Source organism: Monodelphis domestica, chromosome 4 (genome assembly GCF_027887165.1).
Source record: "Monodelphis domestica isolate mMonDom1 chromosome 4, mMonDom1.pri, whole genome shotgun sequence".
NCBI classification, from domain to species: Eukaryota; Metazoa; Chordata; class Mammalia; order Didelphimorphia; family Didelphidae; genus Monodelphis; species Monodelphis domestica.
In genome coordinates this window covers 289877852-289901257 of record NC_077230.1, presented here as the reverse complement: position 1 = coordinate 289901257, position 23406 = coordinate 289877852, and the positions used below count along the sequence as shown (strand labels likewise).

At 37.6% G+C, this 23406-nt stretch overlaps 1 protein-coding gene across 3 annotated transcripts in view; it reads left to right on the top strand.

The window, feature by feature from the left end:
• Positions 1-380: 380 nt before the first annotated feature.
• GJA3 (gap junction protein alpha 3) overlaps positions 381-23406 on the top strand; it is a 41347-nt gene continuing 18321 nt past the window's right edge. Inside the window, exons 1-3 of one of the 3 annotated variants that reach the window (XM_007495190.2) lie at positions 381-1029; positions 8841-8938; positions 9640-9734. The gene's annotated coding sequence lies outside the window, so the exon portion shown is untranslated. The remainder of the gene's footprint in view (positions 1030-8840; positions 8939-9639; positions 9735-23406) is intronic. The other 2 variants (XM_056794669.1, XM_007495192.3) reach the window with 2 other exon arrangements.

The following is a 23406-nucleotide window of genomic DNA, read 5'->3' as shown; positions in this document are numbered from 1 at the left end:
CCGGGCGTTCTGTTCTGTCTTCTCATCCAGCCCTGGGGCTCCGTTCTCTGAGCAAATGACCAAAGCAGTCAGGGTTTGGGCTAACCAGCCCGAAGAAAAAGAAAGTTAGATTAACCAAAAGGAGGGATAGTACGGAGAGCTCGTCGGACGCCCTGCAGCCACACCAGGGAAGCTGAGCCGGGCACCGAGCCCTGTGCGCACGTGTGAAAGGGGGAAAGAGACCCCACAAGGGAAATGGACGCCGAGTGCAGTTATAAATACATGTGGGGACACATGGATCTGGAGAGGGCCAGGGCGGGGGCGGGGGTTGGGGGTGGGGGGGGATGAGGCTCTGGCAAGAATGCACGGTGGAAGCCAGGCGCCAGCCGGGGCTAAGTGTGGGTGTACTGCGAGGCTACAGCTAGTGTTCCACTCTCACTCACCTCTGCCCCTGGTGGAACACACTCTAGAGAAGTTGAGCCGCGAGGCAGAAGTTTGCCCAAAGTCCCGAGCCAACTGTGGGCACTGCGGGTTCGCTTCCTAGGCTGGGATTATTGAATAGCCCCCGCTTTTCCCGTGAAAGATCCACTGGCCAAAAGGGAGAGATAGAGGTGCCTCTACTGAGGTGCAGAACGCACAAAGAAGTGAAGAAGGCCGTGCGCCCCTCTGACCTCCCCCCACCCTGGCCGCCTCTCCCAAAGTGATGAGTTTTGGAAGTGGCAGGGGCGTGGCATTGGCCGGCCAGGGCTACTCGCTTGGTGGGGGTAGCCATGCCCGGTCACGCATTAGGATAGCAGAGATGGCCGAGGAGGAGGAGAAGCCGGCTTCTCCTGGCTTGGGGCTTGAACGTTAAGTTTACATCACACTTCTTAAAGAAAAGAAAAAAGAAAAACTAAAAGAGATAAACAAAACAAAACAACAACAAAAAAAAGCCAAGTCCAGCCTCGCCTTAGCCTGGCTTCTTGTCCCAGTGGCCTTAGCCCCCCACCCCTGGGCTGAGGAGAGGGGGCAGCACGCTTCAGGTTGGCCTGCCGCGGTCGGAGCTGTTGGGTAAGCGCAGGCAGAGCGGAGCGGGGCGGGCCTGGGCTGGGCTAGGTTGGGTTGAGCTTGGGGTTCGAGGTCCGGGAGTAGCTCTGGAGGGGCAGAGCTGACCCAGGCCCTCTCAGGAGGCCACTATATGGGGCGGAAAGTCTGGCTCACCGATCCTATCTAGAGGAGGGTGGTATGGGCCTCTCGGGCAAGAGGTACGCTTTGATATGCCAAGCGCTTCCGCTCCACAACCTAAACAGGCTCCAGCTGGCTGGGATAAAGACCCTTGGGAATCACAAGATGTTTGCAGTTTAGTTCCTGGGCCTCCAACTGCCTTGGGAAAATCTTTGGGAAGAGTTGAGTTCTTGAGGAACTTTTGGGGGAAAGGATTGGCAATAACTGACCTTCTGCAACTTGAGTGTTGAATTCTTTTTCCCACAGAATAATTGTTTTACAGACTAGTTTGACTAGAAGTTGTGCTTTAAGGTGTATGTGTACTTTTTTTTTTTAAAGTGAGAACCAGAAATTAAATAGAATGCCAAGGATTATTTAAATGTTTTCATGAAAAGAAGTTTTCTTTCAGCAATAAGTGATGGAATAATACTCTTTGTAGGTAACTTAGTTTGCAATGTTCAGTGATAGACTGTACCAGGGCTATTGAGAAATAATGCTGGCTAATGGGGGGGGGGGGTCAGAAAAAAGAAGGAAGGAAGAAAGGGAGAGAGGGAGGGAGTAAGGAAAGAAAAAAAACGAAACAGGCTATAGCTTTAGTTAGAAATGACATGGCTAAAAGGTCTAGTCCTTATGAAGTTTTGAAGTTTAGGTACCTGTAGCTTATCCCAAAGAAAGCCAGTACATTTAACAATTTTTTTTTTTGCCAAGGAAATCTTTTTCATTTTTGGAGAACATCTGAGCATGAAATTTCAGTAAATATGTATTTGCTTTACTACTTCCTTTATACTCCAGTGGGCATAACTTGTCCTACTATGCCATGACTAAGCTTATGAGCATTTATAATAGTAGGTAATATTCGAATAGCACTTTTAGGTTTGCAGAGTGCTTTACAAATACTATCTCATTTGATCCTCACAACACATCTGGAGGTAAGTGCTATTATGATCCCCATTTTCCAGAGGAAGAAACTGAGGCAGACATGTTAAGTGACTTGCCCATGGTCACATGGTTAGAAAGTGTCTAGAACCAAATTTGAATGAAAGTCTTCCTAACTTCAGGTCCAGAGCTCTATCTATTCTACTACCTGCTTCTCGTGAGCTTCATTTTATAAAGCCAGGTGAAGTTTCCTAGTTTTGACTTTATCACTGAAGCAAAGCATGCAGTGTGTAATTTTTAACATATACAAAAGGAGCTCCAAGAGCTTACACAGGTTGAGTTGTTTTTTTTTTAATTAACTTGGAATTCAAGTTGCCTTTTAAAACATGAATTTAGTATAGTGGGAATATATTGATTATACTAGAAAAAGATATTTGCAAATCAAACAGGCTTATGAAAAGTATAGAAGAAAGAGAGATGGAATTGTGTTATCAGTCTCTTTTAAGCAAAAACCAGCTGATCTGGCATTTTTTCCTCAGTCCAAGAGTTTGGTTCCTGTTGAGATAAGTATCTTGAAATGTAGAGTGATTGACAAAACCATTTTGTGGGAAATTGAGTTTTATGTTGGTGTTATTCAGAAAATGCTAACAAGCTTGTATTAAAATAACAATATGCAACAAAGCTTTAGCATTTGACATTAAAAATAACTATTAGTGTTATTTTCTTGGATGTAATGAGCTATTTCTTGAATATTAGTAACTTCTTTTTTAATCTTTCACAATATATTTATAATTCACATAATACAATTCATAGAATGTCTTACATGTAAAATGGTGTTCCATAAAGGTTTTTTTAATGGAATCATAATGATGAATTGAATTGAATGTGTAATACATATATATATATATATATAGTCTTTTCTATGTAGCTCTATGCATGGTTAAAATCCAAATTATGCTATATTTCTTAAATATACCCATTACTTGAACTCAAAGAACATATATAATATTTAAGTGCACTCTATAAATGCTCTTCATAAAATGTCCACTATAAAGAGGCATAAGCATCAATAACCAGGTACCTCTTGCACAATCTCTTAAAAGTTCCCAAATCTGGGCTTCATGGATCAAAAGCAGGAAATATACAACTTAAAAGCTTTGCCTTTTTGTGGAAACTGCTGTCTCCTAGGATACTAATGACAACTTAGTATAAGACTGTCATCTTTTTTGCATATAAGTCAGCATATATTAATATAGAATTGTGTATCCTTATGATTTGGGTTTTTTATCACTTTAGTACATATATATATATATACATTTACATAGGAAAAGGACTTGTGAAAAAGATGCAGTTTTAGACTTATTCTTGCAGTTGTGAAAAAAATCTTCAATACCTAGATAATCACTACAGTCAGGACCCTTTAGGATGAATAATAAATCCCTCTAAAATAGTCACATTATTTGAATTCACAGTCATATTTCTATTGGACAAGAACCAGTTACCACATTTTCTCTAACTTCAAAAAATGTGAATTCAAATATATATAACCACTTCAGGGGATTCCTTATTCATACTAACTGAGGACCTAATTGTATACCACTTGGGTTTTTTTTCCCTTTTCTACATCTTCAAAAGTATAATAGGAGAAGAAATAGCAACAATTTCTCTGGTTTTACACGTACATTTTTCTTCATTATAATTTAAAGAAGTGGAGAAAATCACCATTGTTTAAATATTACTAAATATCCTGATTCTGATTACCTACAGATGGGGGAAGGGGAACTGTGTGTGTGTGTGTGTGTGTGTGTGTGTGTGTGTGTGTGTGGTTTTTTTTTCTGTTTTCAGTTGGGTTTTTTTCTGTTTATGAATTTCCACAAAAATTTTTTAAGGTGCTTAGTTCCATTTATGCTGTAGAAGATTACATAGATTTTAGATCATGAGTAGATATCAGGAAATCTCTGAACTTGGATGAGAAAAAAAATTGCAACTTTATTTCAACATAATTGGTTTCCTTTTACTCCTCTGTATTTAGCAATAATAGCTAACATTTATGTAGCACATCAAAGGCACTTTATAAATATTATCTTATTTGATCTTCACAACAACCATGTGAAGATTATTATCCCTATAAAATGAAGAAACGGAGACTAAGATTATTAAATGACTTGCTCAGAGTCACCCATCAGAAAAGTGTCTTGAAGCAGGACTTGAACATGGGTCTTCTGTCTCCAAGTCTAGAGCTCTCTCCCCTATACACCTATTTTAAATATTTAAATATTTAAATTTAGTATCCTGAGAAAGAATCCATTGGATTGCCAAAGGGGCCCATGACATACAAAAAGGTCAAGAACCCTGGTTTTAGATGATTTCATTTTTGATAGATATGACTTGTTTTAGTACTATTTAAGTTTTTAAAATATGAGAGACTTTTTGATGTGTGTGTGTGTGTGTGTGTGTGTGTGTGTGTGTGTTTTTGCTACGCCAAGTCCTAAAGAGCATAAATCTGAACCTCGGGATCTTCTAAAAGAAATATTTAAATTATGTACAAATCAGAGGTTTCTTCTCAGCCACACTAGTGCTGACCATTTATTGAAGCTTAACATTTTCACTCTTAATCCATACCTGGAGCAATAATTAACAGAACTTTTATTTAAAATATTCTGTATCTATGCCTCTAAAGAGGTGAGTATAAAACTCTGTTTCTAATTGACTATCTTCTAAAACAAAAAATATATGTATTTTCCTCCCAAGACAGCAATTATCACTTTCTCAAATCACCATAGGCTGCATAATGTACTTACTTGAACCACAACTTTCCCACTAAGCCACATCATGTTTTTTTTCTTTTCTAGTGGACATTGAATGAAATTCCTTGAAAACATTTAATATCACATCTGAATCAAAAAGTAACTGTGCCTTTTATTTGGCCAGAATATTTTATAAGTATGTTTAAATCCCATTTTCAGATCATGTGACTTGTTCCCTCACTATTCAGAAAATAAATCTCATTCCTGCCTCAGCCTTTATGGAAGTCCATTTAGTTTAATATCTGCTGGGTTGCATTTTTATAGTTTTCGAACTCATTCATCATTGTTTCATCCCATCAAAAATTAAAGTACTGGTAGGCTCTGTTTGAAGTTGAGAACCAATAACAAAACTATGTTTGGTCTGATTATTTAAAATTTGAACATTTGTTTTAAAATTAAGCTGGGAGAGTAGGGTACATTTTTTATATCTCAAAGGAAGTATTTAGATAAGCAAAAAATTCTAATGGCACATAGACCTTTCAATATAATCCCACTAACAGTAGTCCTAGACAGTTTTAGATTTAGTTAGTAAATTGCTGAACTAGAAGGAAGAATTATTTTACTGGGTAAGATTTTAATATTTTATATTCATGGTAGCGGGAATTTTTGGAGCAAAGTTGAATTGATGAGGCCAGGGAAAGGAGTAATGGCTTTTGATTCAGATGATCTGGGTTCAAATGTCACCTAATCCAATGATTTGGGGAAAGTCATTTGATGTCTGTTTTCTCATTTGTAAGATAAGGGAATTGAGCTAGAAGGACTTGAGGGTAACTTCCAGTTATAGATTTCTATTTCTAATTCTAATTCCTAACAAGACTGTGCTTTCTTGTCAATCAAATTCAAATTAGAACACTTCTTGATTTTTAAATTTAATTTTAAGATTCTAATTATAGATATGATTTAATGAAAAATTTGAAAAGAAATTCATAATCCGTAGTTTCAATTTTAAGAGATGATATGAGTAGGGCAAAATTTTGATATTAAAGAAAAATATGCCCAGAAACACACTGACCATATGTAGTTCTTCATTTTATTTCTTTGTCACAACCTTAAGTACCTCTCTTAGAAGCACTTATTTATAAACTAATGCAACATTAATTTATTTTTCTTGAAAAAAACTAATTGCCCTAATCAAGACATAAATTTCCACAAAACTAAAGAAAAAGAAAAGCATGAAAATGATGAGAATACTAGAAATCAGTATTTTTCTATCAGACTAAAGATAAAATGTCTTAAATATATTTAGCTTGTCCAAGTGAAGACTTAGGGGATATGCTAACCATCTATAAATATCTGAAAGGTCAAATTGCCAAAGTGGGAAAGGGATTACTTAGGGTGTAAACCAGAAGTTATGGAAGCAATGGGATATAATTTTTCCAAGAAAGAAGTCATAGAGTTTATCAAGGATTTTTTTTCCTGGCAAGGACCTTAGCAAATCTTAACATCCATTGAAAAGGTTCATTAAGGGTTGGAAAAGAAAGAAATATATTTACAATTTTATTAACTATATTGTGTCTGAGAGAGAAAATAGGGAGCATATGCTGTGTGTCCTTGCTACAATATTAGCTTACTGAATCATCGCCCAAGAGAAGCAGTTACAGACCTATAGTTTGCCTAATTTAAAACTAGTATCAGGAAAGCATTGAAAATATTTTATTTAAGATAATTGTGCACCAGGAAAGAAGATAACATATTTTGAAGTTTGTGTTTGTTTCTTGAAATACTTGTAGCAGTATATTAGACAACCTTCCTTTAAACAATGCTGGGGAGTATTTAAATACTATAATAATTGACTTTAAACATCATTTATTCTATGACCCTGGGCAAGTCACTTAGTCTCATTTACCTAACCCTTCCTTTTCTGTCTTAGAATGTTAACTAAGGCAGAAAGTAAAGATTTTTTTTTTTAATCACAACTTATTGGACAAAGTTTAAGCTGCTACAAATGCTACTGGAAAACATCTACATCATAGAGTTCCATTTATTTCCCAAGCATCTCTAAAACTGAGAGTGCTTGGTTGCTTACTACACATCCTCACAGAACCATTGTAAAGTGTTACTTCCTGCATGAAGCCTCCCCTGATCTCTTTCCATTGAAAGTACTCTTGACTTCAAATATTATTTTCTTTTTTCTCCACACCTTAAAAATCTCATTCCACAGTTCTCTGTTCGCTTCTCCTTTTTACAGGTTGTTGTTGTTGTTTTTTTTAATGGTGACCTTCTGTCTTAGAATCAAGACTGTGTATTGTTTCCAAGGCAGAAGAGTGGTAAGGGCTAGGCAAAAGGGGTCAAGTGACTTGTCTAGGGTCACACAGCTAGGAACTATCTGCAACCACATTTGAAACCAGGACCTCTTGTTTTAGGACCTGGCTGTCAACTCACTGAGCAACCTAGCTGCCTGTTCCTTTTTATGGTTTTTAAGAACATCCCTGCCAAGCCCAGCCCCCACTACATTATCCTATCCCTTGCCATCTTTTATGGCATTTATGCCTTCAGTACTCCCCTTTCCTCATTCATCTTCAGTATCCCCTTATCTACTGGATCCTTATGCCATTTACAAACATATCCAGGTGCCCTCAGACTTTTAAAAAATCACTCTTCTTTTGACCCTATATCTCCTTATCTCCTTAACTCCTTGACTCTTATATCTCCTTAACTATCATCCTGAGATAGTAGAATCTCTTAGAACTGGCATTCAAACCTCACCTCTGACACTTTGTAGCTCTCTAATCATGGAAGATGTACATAAGTTCTTCAAACCTCAATTTCCTCATCTGTGAAATAGGGTTAGTAATAGCTATACTACCAAGCTTAGAGGACTGTTGGGAGGCATAAATAGAATAATTATATATTATACTTTGTAACTTCCAAAACACTATATAGATTTCATTGTCATCCTAAAATGTTATTTCCTAATGTTATTATTAACTTTATGCTAGTAATATTATTATGCTATATTACTTCTTTTCACATACAAATAATAAATCCCCTAAACTCATTGCCTCCCACTCACTTGTCCTTTGTGTTTGACTTTCCACCCCACTACTCAACTGGAATTGCTTTGTCCAAAGTACCAGGGATCTCTTAACGGCTAAATCCAGTGGCATTTTCTCAGTTCTTATGCTCCTTGACCTCTTGACAACTTTTGACACTGTTTGTTAACCACCCTCTCCTCCTGAATCCTCTCTCTGCCCTTGACTGCTCTGTCCCAGTGTTCCAGCCACCTGTCTCACTGCTCCTTCTCAGTCTCCTTTACTGGATTATCATCTATCGCCTAAGTATGGGCGTCCCCCAAGATTGTCCAGAGGCATCTTCTCTCTCTATAATTGCTCTCTTGGTGATCTCATCTGTTCCCATGTGTTCAGCTACCATCTCTTTGTAAGTGATTTCTAAACCTAGCTGTCTAATGAACTCCAGCCCCACATCACCAGCCGTCTTCTGGAAACTTCTGTCTGACTTTCCTTTTACTATATCAGATACAACAGGTCCAAAATGGTGTTCCTTTTCCCCCAAACTCTCTTCCTCTAAAATTCTTTATTTCTGATGAAGCCACTAGTACACCCACAGAGTCCCTTTTCCTTTTCCCTTATCCCTCCTAGCCAATCCATTGCAAAGTCTCAGTGATTCTACCTCTACCATACCCTTCCTGTTTACATCTTCTCTCTATTCCACTATTTACTACCTTCTTTCCCATTTCCATCACCCAGACTGTTTTAATCCCTTCTTGTAATTGGTCTCCCTACTCACAGTCATTCCCCTTTCCATCATTCTCCACACAACTGTCAAAATACCTTTCCTAAGGTACAGGTCTGACCATGATACTCTCTTGTTCAGAAATCTGTGGCTCCCCATTACCTCTTAGAGAAAGTATAATTTTGCTCCTTGTTTTAGCATTGAAATCTCCCCTACCACCCAACCTTGTTCCAGTCTAACTTTGCACACTTATTTTTCCCCTTCTTGCACTTTCTGTTCCAGCTTAACCAGGCTGATTGCTGTATGCTGAACTTGGCCATTTTAGTAGGAACTACTGGGGTTCAAGATTCTCAAGGACTGACAAATGAAGCATACTCAAGGTTGGTTTGCCTGTATAGGCTTTATCAAAAGAAACACAGGTTCAAATGTGTGGCCTCAGTCACTTCCTAGCTGTGTGACTGACTCTGAGCAAGTCACTTAACCCCAATTGCCCAGCCCTTACTGCCCTTCTGCCTTAAAATTGATGTAAGTTTTAAGACTGAAGGTAAGGGATTAAAAACAAAGCAAGAAAAGATACACAGAAATAATGTCAGTTCATAGATATTTACTAAGCACTTCACTCTGTTAGATTAGGAATACAAATATAAGCAAAAAGAAAGACAATCCTTACCCCCAAGGAACTTACATGGGGAACTTAATGGGGAAGACAACACATACAAGAAGCATTGGGGGGGGGGAGGCGGCGGTGAGGGGATAGGAAGATAGAAAAATCCAGGGAAATGAAGCCTGGTGGGTGATGAAATGGTTGGTGGGGGTAGCTAGGTGGCTTAGGGGTTTGAGAGCCAGGCATTGAGATAGGAGGTCCTGGGTTCAAATATGACCTCAAATATTTCCTAGCTATGTGACTCTGAGCAAGTCACTTAAACCCCTTTGCCTAGCCCTTACCACTCTTCTGCCTTGGAATCAATATCCCAAAACGGAAGGGAAAGGAAGGAAGGAAGAAAGGAATGAAAGATTGGCCTAGGTGCCCCCCTGAAATGAAAGTTCTGAGAGGAGCCCTCTTTCCTTCCTTCAATTATAGGGAAAGCCCCAAGGGTACAAGGTATTGACAAGGTATGAAGTGCTGGAGTGATCTAACCAAATGAAAAGTTTTCTGGGACATGAAGAAGACATCTGGTAAGATATGAAGATAGAGAGAGGTTAGTTGTCTTAAGATGCCTATAAGATATCCAGCTGCTCTCAGTTGTTTCCTTGGCCCCAGGGCATCTTGAATCCAAGAGATGCTACTTACTACTCCAGTGCTTAGGAGTTTGCTTCACATAGGTCTGCACTCCTGTTAGAGCTGAAGAGCCCCATTCCTTTGGAGTCATGGAAGTGCCACCTAAATAAGAATTTAACTCCAAGGATCCCATTTGAAGGAAATTTGGCTAGCGGTCACTTTGATCCAGGTAGTGATTAGTCTGCTTAGTATTTTCTCCAATTTGGATTCAGCAGGTCCAGGGAAACCATAATGGCCCCCAATCTTTATAAATATATACACCCATAATTTTGACAACCCTTCTCTCATTACTGTACCCTTTGCATAATCTGCCCCCCATGACTAGAATTCATTCTCCCTCCACTCCCATCTCTCAGAATCCTGAGAGATATCTGTCAAAGAAAATCCTTCCCTGCACAGAGACTCTGGTTTTTTTCTTTGTATCTTTAGCTTCTAGCACAGTGCTTGAATGTTGTTGAGTTGTTTCAGATGTGTCTGATTCTTCTTGATGCCATTTTGGGTTTTCTTGGAAAAGATAGAAGAGTGGTTTGCCATTTCCTTCTCCAAATCATTTTACAGATGAAGAAACTGAGGCAAACAGGTTTAAGTGACTTGCCCAGCATCACACAGCTAGTAAGTGTCAAAAGTCATATTTTATCTCACATCCTCCTGACTCCAAGGCCAGCACTCTGTCAAGGCCAGCATCATCTAGTAGACATGTAACAAGTGTTTTTAATTGAATTTAATCATATTCTACCTTGATCATCTTTAAATGTATTTGACATGTATCTTTAATTAGAGGTTATAGGTTGTGTTATTTTTTCATCTTTGTGTATCTGTTGATACCTAGTGCCAATAACTTTCACATGTATTTTTTGGATTTTTACCATTTATAAGACAAATCTACAGTGAAGAACATGTTTTGCTGATGAGTCTGTACTCCTCCTTCTCTTCTTTCCCTTGAGGCTTATAAGAGTGAGGTTGTGGTTTTGTTCCCTAATCCAAACTACATTTAATTTTTGTGGTTCTCTTCCAAATGTGAGACAACTTGGATTTAATATCTGAGTATTTCTTGCAGTTGCCTAGTACTCTGTCTTTTAAATCAATTTTCTGTCCTTGGAAATCGGGGTGCCTAACATGTTCATTGAATTAAACTTAATGGTTATATATGCTCTTTGTCACTATGGCCAGATAAGGAGGTAACTTCTACTAAATTATACATTCTATATTTTAAGGAAAGAAAGTAAATATTAGAATCATCTCAAAGTCCAAAGGCATATTTTCACTTTCATGTACTTCTTTGGGATTTGAGCTTTTTTCCCATTTCTGCTCTATGACCTTGACTCATAAATGGTCTTAGATCAGTATTTACCAGCCTGCCTTTCATCTTACTTTTCAGTCTCTAGGGATGATTCCTATATTCCTGTTGGGCAGCAGTATTTCTCCTTCCCTTCCCATCCCCCCAAATATACATGATCAAAAGTTGAGTACCTAAGGCATGGAAAAAACCATTACATGTGTTTCTTTTTCTTTCAATTCCCATCAAGCTTCCCAGCAGAAAGCACTTGGAAGGAGGGAGCTACTGATCTCTCTGCCCAGCATTTCTATCACCATAGACTTCTATCTCCCTTACATTCAAGTGATGCTTGTGTTTAGGCAGGTGAAGGGTAAAAGGGCAAAGTCTCAAGAAAGTTGAACATAACATGGTTTTTTAAATTAATATCCTATTCCAAGAATTTGGAAGGGGTCTTCAAGGTCATTTAGTCCCACTCCCTCATTTTGTAAACTGAAGCCCAGAGAAGTTCATTGATTTCCATTGAGATCATACCACTAGTCAATGAGGGAGCTAATATTTGAACTTTTCTCACTTCTCATTGTTCTGGGAGTCTTGCCTATTCAGAAATGCACTTGATACATCCTCTCCAATTTATATATGAAGAACTGAAATATATAAGGAGCTGAACTAAGATCTTTCCATGTAATAACAAGAACAAATATGAATTAAAATCCTTGATTCTCATTCCAGACCTGAATTTACCAAATCATATCCTTCTATTGAGTGGGCAGAGCCAGTGAATGATAGAAAGCACATTTTTTTCTCAAATCCAGTCTCAGACACTTCCTATCTGTGTGCCTAGACAAATCACCTAACTTTTGTCTGCCTCAGCTTCCTCAAAAGGGATACCAATAACTCCTACCTCCTGAAGTTATTGTGAGAATCAAAAGAAGTAATATTTGTAAAGTGTTTAGCACAATGCCTAGCATACAGTAGGTGCTTAATAAATTCTTGGTCTTCCTTTTTCTGCTCTCAATCATAGTACCATAATGATAGGAAGTTCTCCCCATTTGCAAGCATTAGTACAAGAGAATAGCTATTAACCAGCTTGTGTTAAAATTATTACTGGCCAGAAACCTGATGAGCAATGGAAGCAGTGAATTTTTAATGACAGTTTATTAGAAAAGAGGCTATGGTTAGTCAAGTTATGCAAAAATCTAGGTAATTCCCTCCTGTGCATCCAATACATAGAATAAAATTGCTTCTTATATTTCTGTCCCTCTGTATAACTCCAGGTACACAAGGCCAGAAGGTATATGGCCAAAGTTGTACCAGAGCATCTGAGTAAACCTTCTGAAGGTGCACGTTCCAACTACCTCTGACTCTACACTGGTTATTCTTCTGCATGTGGCATCAGGAAAATGACCTTTATCTGCTTCAGTGCATTTAGGACAGATTATTCATTCTTCCCTTCTTATAGGCGGGGGGGGGGGGGGGGGGGGGGGGGGAGAAGAATTGGCTCCATATGGTTAAAATTCACACTGGGGCTAGACCTTATACTGGAATAGGACTCATACTATTTAGGATGTTGTAAATCTGCTTATTTTTACTATCAGTAGATCTCAAAATAAATTTATCCCCAAAAGAGCCAACCTACTTCTTTTTAGATAGAGCTGAAGTTTATCCACCATCTTTTAATGTACCTGTTGATAACACCCTGATTTTTATCATCTAACTTCAATGACAGCAATCAAGCTTTCTTTTAGCATTGCCTACAACTGTAATTTTAAGCCTACAAAACATAAGAGTAAAATGAAGCCTGGCCAGATCTGAAGGCAGATAATGACAAGACTGTATTTTGCTTAGGTAGGTAATCAGTGGCCAATAGGACTCTGAAGAGGGCTGAACCATAATAATAAGTGATGGGGCCAGGAGAAAGAGGAATCTTTCTTCTGTCTTAGCCCCTGAAAGTGAACTTTAATGACCTAGTATTCACCACATTATTCTGCTTCTTTTGTGGAAGTAAGAAGGTTTAATTACCATCCCACTAGAGCCTGTAATGTGTGGGAGCCCACATAAGGAAGATTCTCTTCCCTCTAAGGTAGTGAAGACTTTTCACAAAGCAGAAGAGAGGATTCTTGCAAATTTTTCTGTGGGGAGAAGGGAAAAATTAAAACATGCTGGGAGAACAAAGTGGTCCAGGAATGAGATGAAGCACAAGAAGGGAAGGAGAATAATGATGGGAGTGTGAAGGGGATCTGAAAAAAATGTAACTTGAGGGCACAAGAGGAAATAAATGAAAATGGAAAGAACTGGAAAAGGAACAAACTTGGAAGGAGGACCATTTTAGGACTAGAAAGAGATGATGATGCATCTGTCGTTTGTCAGTGGGAAACAGTATAGTGCCTTAGAAAGAATGTTGCAGCCATAACCTAAATTTTAATCCTTGCTCTTACTGCCTGAATGATCTTGTGAAAGTCATTTAACTTCCTCAGCCTTGAGTTTCCTTATTTGTAAAATGAGGAGGTTGGACTAGTTGACTGCCAAAGTCCCTTAATAGCTTTAAAATTAATTATTTCATGATTCTATATTCCCAGGAATAACTGCCAATTAGTTTGCCTTTTGTTACAGATGAAATCTTTTCTCTGAGGATCATCTACATTTCATGGAATTTTCTGTAGGACTTTTCTATGTCTGGTGCCTCTCTGGCTTCCATGGGGTCTGGCATTTTAAAGAACAAAGAACCTAATCTTTCTCAGGGAGGATGTTCAACCATGCTCATGCCTACTGGGAGGTCTGTAGAAAATGAAACCCAGCCATGATATGAGCTAAGTGCTTTATTGTTGATTTATTAACTTTAGGATGTGTCTGAGATTCCTCAATAGGACAACTTTTTCCTTATACAAACCGAGGTAGAAAGCATTTTTTATTTCTTTTGGAACCCCAAGAAAAGTGATAGTGTTAGAGGAATTAGTGAAGTGTGTTTCTTGTTACATTTTTCTTTGAGAACTTATCTATAAATGCTGGAAAGTTATGGCTAAAATAATTTGCTATGGTTATTAGCATTTATAAAGCATTTGCTAAGAGTTTAATTGAATAGAATGCCTGCAGGATGAGGTTTTCTCAAGAATCTCATTGGTAAGTTGTATAGTAGAAAAACAGGGAGTGAGAAAGGGTCTTATAAGAAGAAAGATGATTACATATTGAGGGATGGATAGCCACGTACTCCCATGGAAAATATATAATATGAAGAAATCTAGAATCTCTAGCTTATTGGCTGAATCCCCTCTGGAAGTATAATGGGAGAACATGAACCAATAGTCTCACAGGATGAGAAAGCACAAATATATAGCTTCTAGGAGGTGCAATGGATAGAGTGCTAGTCTTAAGGTCAGAAAGACCCAAATTCAAATCTAGCCTCAAACATATACTAGCTGTGTGACCCTGGGCAAGTCACTTAAAACTCAGTTTCCTCATCTGTAAAGTGAGGGTAATAATAGCACCTTCAGGGGACAGCTATGTGTCTCAGTAGGTTGAGAGCCAGGCAGAGAGACTGGAAGTCCTGGGTTCAAATGTGACCTCAGATACATCTTAGCTGTGTGACCCTGGCCAAGTCACTTAACCCTTACTGCCTAGCCCTTACCACTCTTCTGCCTTATTGATTCTAAGATGGAAGGTAAGGAGTTTTTAAAATAAATTATTTAAATAATAGCACCTTTGACCCAGGGTTGTTGAGGATCAAATAATATAATAATTGTAAAGCATTGGACATAGCAAGAGTGATGTAAATGTTATTTTATTATTATTATTTGTGGGAGTGCCCATATTAATGAGAAAACAGATCCATTGATATATGAAAAGAAATATTGCAAAACACAAAATCTTTTTATATTGAAAAATCTTCAGGACTGTGTAAATGCATTTCCCTGTTTTAGTGATAATACATATACACACACATTTTTTTCATAATTCAGAATTTTTTATGGGTCTCATGGTTATCACTTAGAAAATCAACTTTGATTTTCAGTATTGTGGTTATAGATTTAAATGTCCCTGGATTAAATTGAATATGTAGCTTAGTTTTTGTAGACTTTTTGGGTTTCTTATTAAAACGAAACCTGCTATCAGTTTGCTTTGTTGCAATTTGTCTCTTTTTCATATAAGTAGAATATAGAGGGGGAAAACAAAAAGTTCAGCCATTTGTGTGTTAAATTTTGGTTGATGTTTATGCCAAACATACCTTTCCTACTATTCTTTTTTTAATCCTTGCCTCCAGAGGGCATTTGAGGCATGAAAAAAAAAATACCAAGAAAATAAAAGAAGTTGAAATAGGACTTATTTCAATAAGCATTTAGTAACTATCTTCTATTTTTATTTAATTATTTTTAGTACTGGAGTATTTGTGTGGAAAAATACATTTTAGTATGTTACTCTTTCATTCTGAAGGATTCAGATTATAAGGGTAAGTATTCTATTCTGTTGAATTCTGTGCAGTCTTCAAACAAATTAATAAGTATGTAAGATTTTTTACATTTTCATTGGCTTCACAAAAAATGTTATCTAGATAATCAACATAACAAGAAATCAAGCCTTAATTTGTATGTTTGATGATTTTTGAGACTTAAATGCTCACGCTGAAAATTTAACAATGGGTTCTCTCAAACCAGTTAGAGCTGACTTCTCTACACCTAGTAAAGCCCAACAAAAATCAATATGGGATTCACTAAGAGCACATGAAGAAAAAAACCTAGACCTTACTATGATTAGAAAACTGCATCTAGTTTAAAATTTTAAAGGAGCTCAAGGTAGAGCCAGAGGGATGTTCTCTAGAGAGGAAGATGAGAGGCAAGCATATGTGGAACCTGCTAATTTAAGGCAAGAATACCTCACCTAAATATAATAATAATAATAAAATAATCTAGTCTGATCAGCAGATGAGGGGCCTTCCCAAAAATCTGGGCTGTATTGTCAGTGATGGCTCCTGATCTTCAGAGGCTTATAAACTATCTAAGGAGACAGTATATTGTTTGAATATGCTTAAGAGTAAGAGATCATATGCAGATGGGCTCAGATAAAAATTTAGGCCTTTTCAGTTGTAAAAGTGTAATGTGGGTAAACATTTAGAATATTGCCAAATAGCTGCCTATGGAAACTAACTTTATTTAGAAATAGCATAAATGTTCTTAATTATTAAGTGTTGGGAGTTTGACTCTTAAGGAAGAATTTCCATATAATCTGTAAGACAGGATACTTAGGACAAGATGCATCTTTTCTATTGGTTTGTGCTCAGCTTTAAACTCCCACAGTTTTAGTAAATATTATGTGTGTTTAGTGGTATTATATGATTATATGATGTATGTACTATATAAATATAATTAAGGCCATTTATTTATTAGAGATATTTTTCAATAAAATTTTAATAAAATAAAATAAATAACATAAGTAAAATTTTAAAAAGCATTTGTACTTTTAATGGATTCCTGATTAGATGCAAATATAATACATAGGCGTGGGTTGACTACAAATTATACCTGATTTTGATTCCTTATTCTCTCTATTCTTTTACAACATAATCATCCTTTGTTCAGCCTTTCTTCTTTCTTTTCAACTATCCAAGCACATTTTTTAAAAGGGGAGAAGCAGTCAAGGAGAATTCGATTTCCAACTATGTAGTCATTTAACTCTAAAAACATTTAGTAAGTATTAAATTGTATTTATTGAGCAAAATTTAATTTATTGAATACCTATAATGCGTCAGTCACTGACACAAGTCCAAAATCCTTTTCTTGGATCTTGAAATCATTTTACTGTGTTCTTACTTCATTCTTTATTTGCTGACACTCCCCAAAATGCCCCCTCCCTGATAATCCATCTGATTTTGTTGTCGCTAAATCATTTCAGTTGTGCCCACTCTTCATGAGACCATTTGGGGTTTTCTTGCTAAAGATACTAGACTGGTTTGCTATTTCCTTCTCTAGCTTATTTTATAAATAAGGAAACTGAGGCAAATGGGGTGAAGTGGCTTGCCCAGGGTCACACAGTAGTCAGTTAGGGCCCCCCTTGCCTTTCTCTATAACTACTACAATTATTTTCTAATCACTTTCTGTATTTTATTCTCTAATCCATCTTCTACAGAGTTGTCAAATTGATATTCTTAAACCATATACTCAAATATATCACCCTTGCGTGACATACTTTGCTCCTTCATGTATGATGCAGCCAAACTGGGTCTCATGATGTTCATCATGGGAGACACTCAATCTCTGTCTTTTTGTTCAGTCTTCCCTATGCCAGTAATGCCCTCACTCACTCCTCCTCTTAGAATCCCTAGATTCTTTCAAGACTCCATTTTACAAGAGGCTTTTCTTGAATCTCCCTTCCCAGATTCTGTTTTCTATTTCCCTTCCATACAAAAAAATTACTTTGTATATGCTTTGTGTACATTTTGTATCTTCTTATATGTATACATTTTGTTTAGAGTTCAAGGTGCCTTAGTAAGGTAAGGTTTGTTTCATTTTTATTGTAGAAGGGATAATTAGAGGAACTCTTGTTTCTGATTGAGGGATATGTGCTTCCCTGGGACGAAATTAACTCCTGAGTGATTTTCCAGTTACTGAGGGATTCCTTTAAAGGTAAATGATGATGAGAGACTCCAATCAAGGAGGATAAATCTGTGAATGTACTTCACCTTTCTATAGAGTTGTGGAATGCTTCCAGGTGAACCCAAAACCTGTTCCCTTGTCAGTGCCCCCAATCACAGTAACCATCATGGGGACTCTGCCAGGATATGAAGTGTTGGTTTTTAATTGACCCAAAGAATTTAAACCCTTTTAGGGAGTTTTGTATATCTTGGGAACTCTCTTGAGTAAGACTGATTTGTTTTTTGAGCTAGCAAATCTGTCCTAATGTGGAATGAGTGCTCTGTACTCCCATTTTGATGTCCAGTGTCTTATAGTAATCTCCTAGAAAATTTGGGTTTCCAATGCATTTTCAAGGTTCCATTAAGAAATTTTCATCTGGATTGTCCTCTGTATTAGCAGGGGTTCACTGGAAAAATGTGTTCCCCTGAATCCTGAAGGGATTAGTGGGAAATTTTTCATATATGACTGATTGGTTCCTCACCCAAAGGTAAGGGGTTTATTTCCAACCCACTTCTGGTTCCCCATCATTTGGGGAGAACCCCATGCACTTTGGGAGTTCACCTGGAATGAGACTTTTTCCCCCAAGTATGAAAATTTGGGTGGTAGCAGTAGGGGGTGTCCTCTCTTTCTTTTTGCTATTGTTAATTCTTCGTGCTATTTTCATTTTCCTCCTTCCTAATTATTTTGGGTGAGTTGAGGCTCTCACAAACTTCAAGGCACATGATGGTAATTTATGAGAACTTGGTTTACTTGCTGAATCTGTATTACTTTGTATATGAGATTGAGTAATCTCCAGCTAAGGTAAATATGGGCCCTCATAAAAGACTGTTAATCTGGGAAGTATCTAAGTACTATGCTGAATAGATTTTGCTGTGACCCTTTGCATGGCACTTAGGAGGCCATTAAGAATTAAGTTGTGTGGACTTTTTTCCTTTTTTATTTTTTTTTAAATGAAAGGCACTAGGGGAAGTACTCAAATGGAGCATTTGAGTGTCCTCCCCAGGTCTCCAGAGAACTGTCCAGAACTGGGGACATGAGCAAATGTGCCAAAAGCACTCCAGCCTAATTTGCTGGGACAGCAAATATTTAACTAGGAGAGAGTAGCAGGGGCAGTCAGAGAAACTCCTGATTTGACAGAGGGGAGCACCTCCCATGGAGCTAGAAGCAATTCTTTGTTGAGGGACATGTTTCTTGCAGGGAGGACATAGCAACCCCTGATTGGTCCCAGTGAATGGAGTTGGGGAGGGTGTATGGGGGGGGGAAGGTGCATCAAACATATTTTGTGCATAAGAGTTGGAAACTTCCCCTTCTGAAATGTATAAAAAATAGGTCCATGAGCATGATATCTTTGTATCCCTGGCTCCTGACACTAAACAGCTTAGGTACTTAATACAGGCTTGTGGATTGATTGGTTGATATCACTTCCCTGATAAAAATTTTTCAATGATTTCCTATTAACCTCTAGAATAAAATGCATATTACCCTCTGACTTGTCCCCTCCACCAGAGTCAAATTACTGTACTAATTATTTCCCACATATGACATGCCATCTCCCACTTCCATGGCTTTGCGTAGGATCTTCCATATTTAGAATGCATTCCCTTCTCCCTTCTGCATCATGGAATCCCTAGCTTCCTCCAAGTCACTGCTTAAAGATCCAGCTATCCTACACGTATAAATCCATTCTTCACATAGCTGTCAAAATCTGCCTGTGGCACTCCCATGTTCAAAATCTCTCAGTGGTTCCTATTATTTATGAGATAAAATGCAAACTCTCTCTGATATTTAAGCTTTTCCATAGCATGACTCCAAAATACTTTTCCGGCTTTATCCTTCACTTTTTACACTCTATGTTCCAGCCATTTCTCTGATTTTGTCCTGCATTCTCCCATTTCTGTGTTGTTGTACAAGCTGCTGAAGCTATAACTAAGACAGGGAAACTTGAGCTTTTCCTCAGAGCACTGAAATTTAGAGGGTCCAAGAATGTACCACATTTAGAATAATTACTTAAAATTGAACACTAACAGGTCAATAATGCCTATCTGTGAGGCACTTTGTTAACTTTCCCTCTACTGCTGACCTGAATTTGTTGTGATTTTACTCTTATAATCTTTAATATCATGAATTGCAAAGCAGATTTGAGGGGGCCCAATTTGTGCTGCTTACCCCAAAGCCAAGACTGCTGGTTAAAACACTATAGATTACCCAGTTTAGATTCTACTTCATTAATTGTCCTCTTCTCTTTTCAGTAGAAAATGACCTCTCAGTCATCAAATTTTTCTACACCATTTTAAAAAATCTTTGTTTCATACTTGTTTTCCTACATAGCATGTCCCCTCCAGTAGATTATAAGTCAGAGGCAAGGTCTGTAATTTTATCTTTGTCTCCCTCATTCCCAGAACAGTTAGTCAGCAAGTCAACAAGCATTTACTATAGAGGATGGGACAGTGGACTTGGAGTCAGGGAAACCAAAGTTCTAATCCCACCCTAGCCATGAGCTATGTGACTAGGCAGTTTATTTAAGTGTTCTGTACTTCATTGTCTTCATCTGTATGATGAAAGGGTCAGAGCCAGCAGAGAAGGGAATTTATATGGTGTCTACTATGTGCTAAGAACTTTTACAATAGTATTTTCTTTGATCTTCACAAAAATCCTGCAAGACGGGTGCTCTTATTTCACAGTTGAGGAAACTGAGGCAAACATAGGTTTAATAATTTGCCCAGAGTCATATAACTAGTGTTAGAATCTGGATTTGAACTCAGATTTTCCCAAGTCTAGGTCCAGCACCCTCTATCTACGATGCTACTAGTGGCCTCTGAATTCTCTTCTGGCTATGAATTTATGAAGTGCTTATTTTATTCCAGGTCTTGAACTAGGAGTACCAAAAAAAAAAAGATAAAAACTAAGTACATCCAGAATAAATAGAAGGTGATCTTAGAGGGCAAGGTACTAGAAGCTGGAGGGATCAAGAAGAGCCCCCAAAAGAAGTTGGGATTTGAGTTTTAATCTTGAAGGAAACCAGGAGAACTGGAGGTGATGAGGGATAGCCTTCAAGGCACCAAGGACAGCCCTATGGCACAAGGACAAGTGATGGAGTGTCTTGTGAGAAACATCAAGTAGACCAGAAAGCTGGATCGTGGAATATGTAGAAAGAAGTAAAATATAAAAAGACTAGAAAGAAAGGAATGGGCCAAATTGTGAAGAACTTCTTTTTTTTTAAACCCTTACCTTCTGCCTTGGAACCAATAGTATATATTGGTTCCAAGGCAGAAGAGTAATAAGGACTAAGCAACGAGAGTTAAGTGACTTGCCCAGGGTTACCCAGCTAGGAAGTATCTGAGACTAGATTTGAACCCAGGACCTCCCATCTCTGGACCTGGCTCTCAATCCACTAAGCTACCCAGCTATACTCTGTGAAGAACTTTGAGGTCAAAAGAATTTATTGAGTGAGAAGTTAAAAGCTAAGCATTTGGAAAATCATTTGGCAGCTATATGACATCCATCCCTTCAATGTTGGTAGATTGGTTTTTATTTCAGGAACACAATGATGACTTTCTTTTTCCTACTCAATATTATGTATAGGCATTGAGGAAACTACTCAAAAATCTAAATGAAACATTTGTGGAGGACCATGCCTTGCTGCCTACTATGCAGGTATACATAGTACAAGTAAGTCATCAGGAGAAAAATTTCCAGGGAATTTTTTTAAGGTGATCATTTATTAAATTCTCAGTCATAAAGGATGTTCTTTTTTATTATTCATCAAACAAGCTGAGGGAAAAACCCTTTTATTAAAGAATTAACAATTGAATTATACTTTAAAATATAAACTTGAAAGTAACAAAAAAATTTTTTGATATAGGGTATGCCTAGGCTCTTATATGCTTAAAAAAAAACCCTCACCTTCCATCTTGGAATCAATATTATTTATTGTTTCCAAGAGAGAAGAGTGGTATGAGCTAGGTGATTTACCCATGGTCACACAGCTAGGAAGTGCTGAAGTCAAATTTGAACCCAGGACTTTCTGTTTCTAGACCTAGCTCTCAATCCACAGAGCCACCTAACTTCCCCACTTTTAAAACTCTGTAGAAATATAACTAACAGCACCCATCTACATATCTTTTTTTGTTCTAAATCTTAATGATTTTCAGCACTTTTTGCTGCCTCCCTATAGAATATTCTCACATTTGAAATTAAATTCATTACTTCCCCAAAGCTTCTTCTTTGAAGTAGAAGAATTAATTGATGGATTTCAAGTTGGAATCAGTACTGGACATTGACTAGATTTGGAATTATGCAGGTATAGTTTGACCCATGGACTGAGAAATCTCAGATTGTACCAGTCTGCTTCACCTGCAAAAGCAAGGTGAGCTGCTTCAGTATTTTCTCTCTGAAATTGTTGCTGTGGAACTTTTTGATGGAGCATCTTTTGCAAAGACTTTCTAAAGTAATCTCAGCTTATTGATTTGGAAAAATTTGACACAAAATGGAAGCATTGTCTAATAGCAACTTTGCAGTCCCATGCTACATTTTCAAACATGTCTTTGCAAAGTAGGTTGAATTCTATTTTGTGGTTCTGTACCTTTCCATTGGTGAGGAAGAACAGATCATATAGTGCCCCATCAAATGAGACCAACCTAGATGTACCATTTTCACATCTTAATGATTTTCTCAAGAATTTTTGTTAACTAAATTAATAGAGCCTTTTGGATATGGAAATTCCTTCCAATGTATATTGGTGCCTTCTTCACAAGTTATAGTCTTACTTGACTAAAACATTGAGAATCACAGAGTCGGTATCGGGCAGATGCAGATGTTCCTGGCTCCAAGGACAGTTTTTTATCTGTGACGCCATTATGCCTCTCCCTTTTTCAATACATTATATTATTCTCTGGACTTTTTCTCTCTCTGTTGTGGTATGTCATAATGTAAAAAATTAACTTCATTTTAGAGAGAACACATTTGACAAGATATGCAGTGGATGATCAGAAGGATTCTGGTTAGAATATTTTTTTTAACATTTAAGATCAATGTGATTAATTGCTTTAGCAAATTTTCTTTCCTTATCGATTATACTGTAAAACTGTGTGTGTGTGTGTGTGTGTGTGTGTGTGTGTGTGTGTGTGTGTGTGTGTTTTAAGTATCAGAGGAAGTAAATTGTTTAACAGCTAGTCTCAAATCCACAACTCCAATCTTTTGGCTTCTTCAGTCCATCTTTCATACATAAACCAATATAGTCTCCCTAAAGTACAGATCTGACCAAATCAGTTCCCTTCTCAAAAACCTTTTGTGGTTCCCAGTTTTATCTAAGTAATTCTTAGTCTGGCATTGAAGTCCCTCTTCAAACTGACTTCAACCTACATTTCCATCCTTATTTAAATTGCACTTCTTAGTAGCTCTGAATTCCACCTAAGCTTGACAACTTGCTGTTTCCTGAATTTAACATTCCATCTCCCACATAACTATGTAGGCTTTCTGCATGTCCTCTATCCTCACTTTTGCTTCTCAGAATCCTTATCCTCCTTCCAGGCTCAACTCAAGTGTTACCTCCTCCGTGAAACCTTCTCTTATCTCCCCTTATCTCCAATTATTGATTAGAGTCCTCTTTTTCCTCAACTCTTTTTATTTACTTATCAGTATACTTACTATATTTCTTAATTATAATGTAAATTC